We start from the raw sequence: 6,746 nt of genomic DNA on the forward strand, positions 1-6,746 counted from the left end.
GCACTTAAGAGACACGACTCCGAAAGAAACATCAACAGCATAGACTCGCGAAGACGCGACACTGACGTCGTCCGCGCCCCGCGCACCGCGCGTCACATCACCAAATCCGCGTCTAAACAAACCTCTGTCAGGCGATACAAACAACCAAAGCCAAAGGCGTCGACACGTATTGTTCGATATATATATTGTCATTATCATCAGTTTAGTATTTTAAATATATTATTCATTATTATTTTCTTAACACACTGTTTCTCAATTATTCCGCCTATCACGAACCCGATCCGACAAGCGATTCAAACCCGCAACGAATCGCGGTTACAAACATATTTGTATATAGAAGAAATACAATATATGTATTTGAAAATTAAAATATGACATATAAAAGATGATTGTAAAATACACTAATGATTGTAATTTTAATATGTACTGTAAAAAGTACAAAAAATACTATAAAAAATACAAAAAAGAAATATATTAATATTAAAAAAGATATTTAATTTGTAATCTTTTGCTTGCCTCGTGAGTTATGCTGGGTATAGTTAAAATGTGAACTGACTGTACAATCACAACTCTCCCTCTTCGTATGAGAAATAAAAGTTGTTAACACTGAGGAGTAAATAACGCTGAAATATAAAGTAGAGACATGAAATAATGTAAAAAGATTCGTATCGATTGTATCCTCTCTAAAAAAAGACATGTAAAAGATTTAATTGTTGCCGCTTTTCCGCGATGCTGATTGGTTCTCTCGCTTAGCTCACTTCATGTGAGCTGCGGTTTGCTTTGTGTCATTTGCGCTTATGAAATTACCAGGCAAATAGCTGTGATCGCGTTGGTTAGGTCTGTGACGTGACGATTTTTTATCGTCCGTCACTCGGAAAGTTGTTAGGAAGCCGAAAGCGGGCTTCCCGGCTGCAGGTGGATGTCGCGTCCTAGCCGTGACGCGAATAGGACGCGAACCTGCGTGGCCCTACTATTTTTTGTATATAAAGAAAGAGTGCGGTTATCGAGAGGTCGGATCAGGAGAAAGAAGACTCACATCGGAGAGGATTTGCTGCCGACATGGGAGAGGAGGAATCCTGACGAGGAGCATCGGATGGACCAAATGTCCCAGGTGAATCGCTTCCTTACTATTATTCGTAATTAAAGGCCGACAGGGTAAGCCACTCTAAGGAGGCCTGTTCTAGCTGACATCCAGATAACTAGGAGAACGTCGAGAAAGAGCTGCCGAGGTGAACCAGTCCCGAGCTGCCGCAAGGGAGCCGCAAGGGCGGAGTCGACGGACACCGCGGACGAGCGGAGAACAGTTGCAGCTAAGGCAAATCCGACTAGTATATCCTCCGCGACCCGAAGCGTCCTCCGAGCCAAGCGAAGACGCCGCAAGGCTCGGGGACTGAGGAAACAACGGCTGCCGACATGACGTAGCGCCAAGGTCGGAGAGGCCAACAAGCTGGAGAGGATCAGATGGTAGACGAAAACAGTGGCCGCAAAACAAAGGCCGCAAAATGGAGGGATTCTATCTTGCAAATCGGCCAATCAACGGCCGATAGCTGTCGGAGCAAACGATTCAAAACTGGGATAAAACCAGGTCCCAACGATCGATCGGGAGCTTTTTCTCCCCGTTAGCAGTGACCACGGATGTTGTGAAGGACGTGCCATCCACGAAGCTGGTGACGAACGACGACTCGACCTTCGCATCCTGTAAGGCCGCTACCGCACGGCTTACGATTTTTGATGTGAACCCAGAGGGGACCGCCGCTGGCTGCCGACTGCCCCGCTCCGCTGGGTTGAGTGAGTCCGTTTCAGAAGGAACGAACAGACTGTCTTTTCGGTAATTGGGGTCGCGGAGCGGTTGCGGCGTAGGGGAGTTGGAGCTCGGCCGTCCACCCTGAGCGAGGGCCAGGGTTCGCGTTCCTCTCGCGAAGGGAAGAGCTCCGCGTATCGTTGTGAAAAACCCGATCGAATAACTGCCGATTATCCGCCGTACGTGATATACCGGGCGAGCACACCGCCGAAAGTCTACGTGGCTGTCGTGACATTCGTGGTCACGACTCGGGAATATGAGCTGCCGACGACCAGCATCGCGACCGCGAGCAGGGATAATGGAATTATTATTGAGAATCACTGCCGTATAGCGGAAAGTAATATTTATTAATTTTATTATTGTATTGTAACTGCTGAAATACAACACATCTGTTAATTGCTGCCGCCGAATAAAATTCAAATGAATAGTATCCTCATCTTATTATTTCAATAATCGCCAAACGCATTAACCCCTCTGACTTGTCAAGAAACCAGCCCCTCTACCGAGAGCAGGGCTGAGCTGCCGGTCGTTCGGGCGAGCCGTTCGGGCGGAGGACGAGTTGCCCTCATCGGCGAGACCATATTAGTGTTAATGCTTAGACTTCTTTAGTGGGTACGGACCGCCGTACCTGACGCCCATTTAGTGTTTCACCTCTTGAGCTGTCGGGTCTCGCAGGATCTGCCGAACGATCGCCGAGGCTCGAACAATATTTTTGTCGCTGTACCCGATTCGTGTGCCGACTGCACGAGTCGCGAGTAAAGCGTCGCAGGTCATGAAAAAAAAATACAGAAGAGATATTTCTCTCCCTGTCTCTCCCTGTCTCTCCCTGTTTCTCCCTATCTTTCCCTGTCTCCCCCTGTCTCTCCCTGTCTTTCTCTGTTTCTCCCTGTCTCTCCCTGTCTCTCCCCGTCTTTCCCTGTCTCTCCCTGCCTCTCCCCGTCTCTTCCTATCTCTCTCTGTCTCTTCCTGTCTCTCCCTATAATTATTAATTAATTAAAGTATATTTTAATTTAATTTGATTTTTATTTTATTTTTATTTTACATTGTTCGCGAATCGCCCGTCCTCGAGCAGGAGCTTGTTCGCTCAGCTTCGAGAATCGGCGTTCGTGATTTTCGCGCGATTGAGCGTTGTCGCCGAGCGGATCCCGGTCACGCTTTAACACGTGCGGCTGTCGATTGGATAAACATGCGAATAACAAGCGGCTGTCAGTGCCAGCCTTCGCTAATCTAAATATCCAACAACAAACAGCATACGTAAGATTAGCACAAGTCCTAATAAGGAAATCTTTTTGCTTAAAGACCAACAGCCAATCCGCTCGCGACACCGTTCCTTGCAAAATTAGCTGACAACGGTTATCTCGCCCCTTTTTCGAGAAAGTTCGCAGCAGTTCTTAATCCGGAGCAGCAAAGCGACGAGTTCACTTAATTTGGATCGATCGTTCAGATCATTTCGTTATTCGGCGATAACGCGGATTTCATAATCGTATCGGGCCGCTTATCGCATTTCTTTTCGTGATATTAATTGTTCTCTGTCGGGTCGTCGTTACTCCTGCTCCAGTTTTGTATCTGCTGCGACGCACGGCCGCCTAGCCTTCGCGATTAAGGTAACTTAAAGGTCGCGACGTTGTGCGATTTATCAATATCTACGCCGATCAAACCGCGTCGCGTTCCGGGGTCACCGCGGATCAAGATCTCCATCGCTCGCGACAAGATATTCGTCGGAGGGGTCGGATATCGGACCTCGTCAAGATCTCCGTCGCGCACTGAGTGACCCTTAAATAACGGCTGCAAGATCTCCGTCCGACATTAACGATCGATCGGCGTGCCTCTTTCATTGTTAAATTTTGTGTAGTGTAAAATAAATTCTGTGTTATTGTGAGCTGAATTCACTCATTTTGATCCCGACTCCCGATCTTTCCTTTCACGCTGTCCGTCTTTCTCAAGACGGAACCAGTGCCCTCAAACCTGCATTCCTTTTCGAATCACGGTTTCGAAACATACATTTTTTATTATTTTTTATCAGCTATATGGCGCGCGCGTAGTGCGCGCATATATTGTTCTAGTTTATTTAAAATTTTCAAGAGAAATGGTTTTAAATTAATTTTTCTTTTTTTTATGACTAGGCATTGATCCAGTCAAAGAAGACCGTTTTACAATATAACCTTCATAAAAAGAGTTTAAACATTGTAATCATATGACAATTCAATAATTGTCATTACGAGTTTAAAGATCCGTTGTTTCACTCGGAGGATAATATTACACTCATTTCTCATTTTCTTGTTGACACATTAGGTCAGTAGGTTTAGTTCTCTTCAATCTTCTAAGTTTGCCTCCAGTATTGAGGAGAATAATGCTAGCTGATTAATATGGTTGGTAAGTCTCTGCTTGTGCCTCTTTACAGCCATATTTCTTTCTTCAACTATAGTACTTATACGTAAATCGCGGTGGATATCCCTATCGCGGCAATACCATGGTGCATTGATAAAGTCTCTAAGAACTTTGTTTTGGAAGGTTTGGATAATTTTAAGATTAGTTTTCGAACTGCATTCCCATAATTGTATGCCGTAAGTCCAAATAGGCTTGATGATTTGCTTGTATAAAAAGAGTTTGTTATGAACTGATAGATTAGAATTTCTACCAATTATCGATCCCATTTTGGATCGAACCTTATTGAGTTGATTCCTTTTAATCTTTATATGTTCCATCAAAGCCTGGCATCGAGTGTCATGTCAAGGTATTTCGCAGTATTAGAGAACGGAACTACTTGCTGGTTTATGGTAATAGATATAGTAGGCTCCTTTTTTAGGGTAAAATTAATATGTTGAGACTTATTCTCATTTAATTTTATACGCCATTTTATAGTCCAGTCCACTATCTGGTTTATAGCACGTTGGAGTTTGAAAGTCGCTATAGTTGTATTTGCACCCGTAGTCAATATCGCTGTGTCATCAGCAAAAATAGCTACTTGCATTTCAGGATTTTTAGGAACATCAACGGTATACAATAGTACAGAGTAGGTCCCAAAATACTACCCTGAGGGACACCAGCTAAAATTTTTCGGTAGCTGGAGTAAGCATCTTCTTTGCTCACTTTGAAACTTGGACTTTGTAGATATGATTTCAGTAAGTCGCTCTATGATTTAGAGAGCATTCTCCTCAGTTTCAATTTCAAGCCCTCATGCCAGACTACGTCGAATGCCTGAGACACGTCGAGCAATACAGCGGAGCAAATCTTTTTTTCTTCTAATGCAGTTTCAATTTTGTCAATAATGCGGTGGATTTGATTGACGGTAGAGTGCTTATCTCGAAAACCTAATTGATGTTTAGGAATAAGTTGGTTTCCCTCTATTATTGGTTTTAACCTCTTGATTATGAGTTTTTCAAAAACTTGGCTATGATTGAAAAGAGTGATATAGGCCTATATGAAATAACCTCATTTAGTGATTTACCAGGTTTTGAGATAAATATTACCTCTGCAATCTTCCATTGTTTAGGGAAATATTTTAAGCGCATAGATGCATTAAACAAATGGGTAATTTTCATTGTATCTTTATGTGGCAGTTCTTTTAACATACGTACAGTGATAAAGTCGAAGCCAGGGGCTTTTCTTGGATTCAGATAGATTATATCTTTTTGTATCTCCTTTGGAGTGATAAATTTTATAGGAATGTCTTCTCCGTACTGCTCGTCCTCATCGTCAGGTCGAACTAGATTCGTAGAGGATATTTCATATGGACGAAATACGTTTTCTAAATGATCGGCATAGAGATTAGCTTTTTCTTGGTTGCTTCTGGCCGATGAGCCATCAGGTTTCTTGATTGGAGGAGCCAATTAATGATTGGTCTCTTTATGCTTTTTGCCGCTTTCCAGATTAAGTAGTTGCAATCCTTTGTAGCAGAAAGCCCTTGGAGATATCTGGCAATAATTTGTTTTTTAATTACATAGAGATATCGTTTTAGTTTTTTATTTATTTTATTATAGATCGATTTGTATTCAGGATCATGTGATTTCAGCCATTTTCTGCGCGCTTTCCTTTTTTCTCTTATCATCTCGTTTGCTTCAATAGAGTAATTTATTGTGAACATGACTTTTTTATAGGTCAGAGAATTTTCTTTGCTTGCTAATTGAAGCTGCTCAATAAACAGCTTTGCTTCATTTTCAAGTTGATTGCTACTTTTGGGTGGAACATTTAACTTAATATTTTCTGTTAAGAAGGTTGAATATCTACTCCAGTTTACCATTTTGAATAAAAGAGTGGTAGTTCGTTGCTGAATGGTAGTGGTTCGTTGCTTATAACTGTGTCACTAAGAGTTAAAATAATTGGAGTATGATCGCAACTGAGATCTAAACAAGTTTCAACTTTAATATAATTTATAGATAATCCTTTAGTGATGAAGAAATCGATCAGGTCGGGGAGCTTGTTGGTATTTGCTGGCCAATAACTTGGGCTACCGCTCGATAAGAATTCACAATTTAGGGATTTCCCGGCGAGGAAAAGTGCTTTTCCTTTTGTCGAAGAAAGTCTGCTACATCAGTAGGTATGTTTTGCATTAAAGTCTCCCCCGACAATGAAGGAGTTTCCAAGAGTTTGTAGGAATGCAACATATTCCTCTTGCTTGATATTGTATCTGGATGGGCCGTAAACTGGTGAAATTATGAATTTGCTTCTCTTGCACTGGACACCCTACTGAAAAATTTCTATTGAGATCACAATTGAATTCCCAATTGAATTCTCAATTAAATTCTCAATTGAATTCTCAGTTGAGGTTTCCGCAAAATTTCGCATGTAAGATCTCAATTGAGATATTTGTATCTGATGGAAATAATTCATTGAAAATATAATGAACTTTTGCTGAAATATGTTTGAAAAGCATTCACAATTTTGACCCAATTTCATTAAAATTTCATTATAATTTCATTAATATTTCGATAATATTTTATTAAGA

Source organism: Odontomachus brunneus, unplaced genomic scaffold (assembly GCF_010583005.1).
Source record: "Odontomachus brunneus isolate Ranch 3 - 2012 unplaced genomic scaffold, Obru_v1 Obru_scaffold_239, whole genome shotgun sequence".
Taxonomy (NCBI): domain Eukaryota; kingdom Metazoa; phylum Arthropoda; class Insecta; order Hymenoptera; family Formicidae; genus Odontomachus; species Odontomachus brunneus.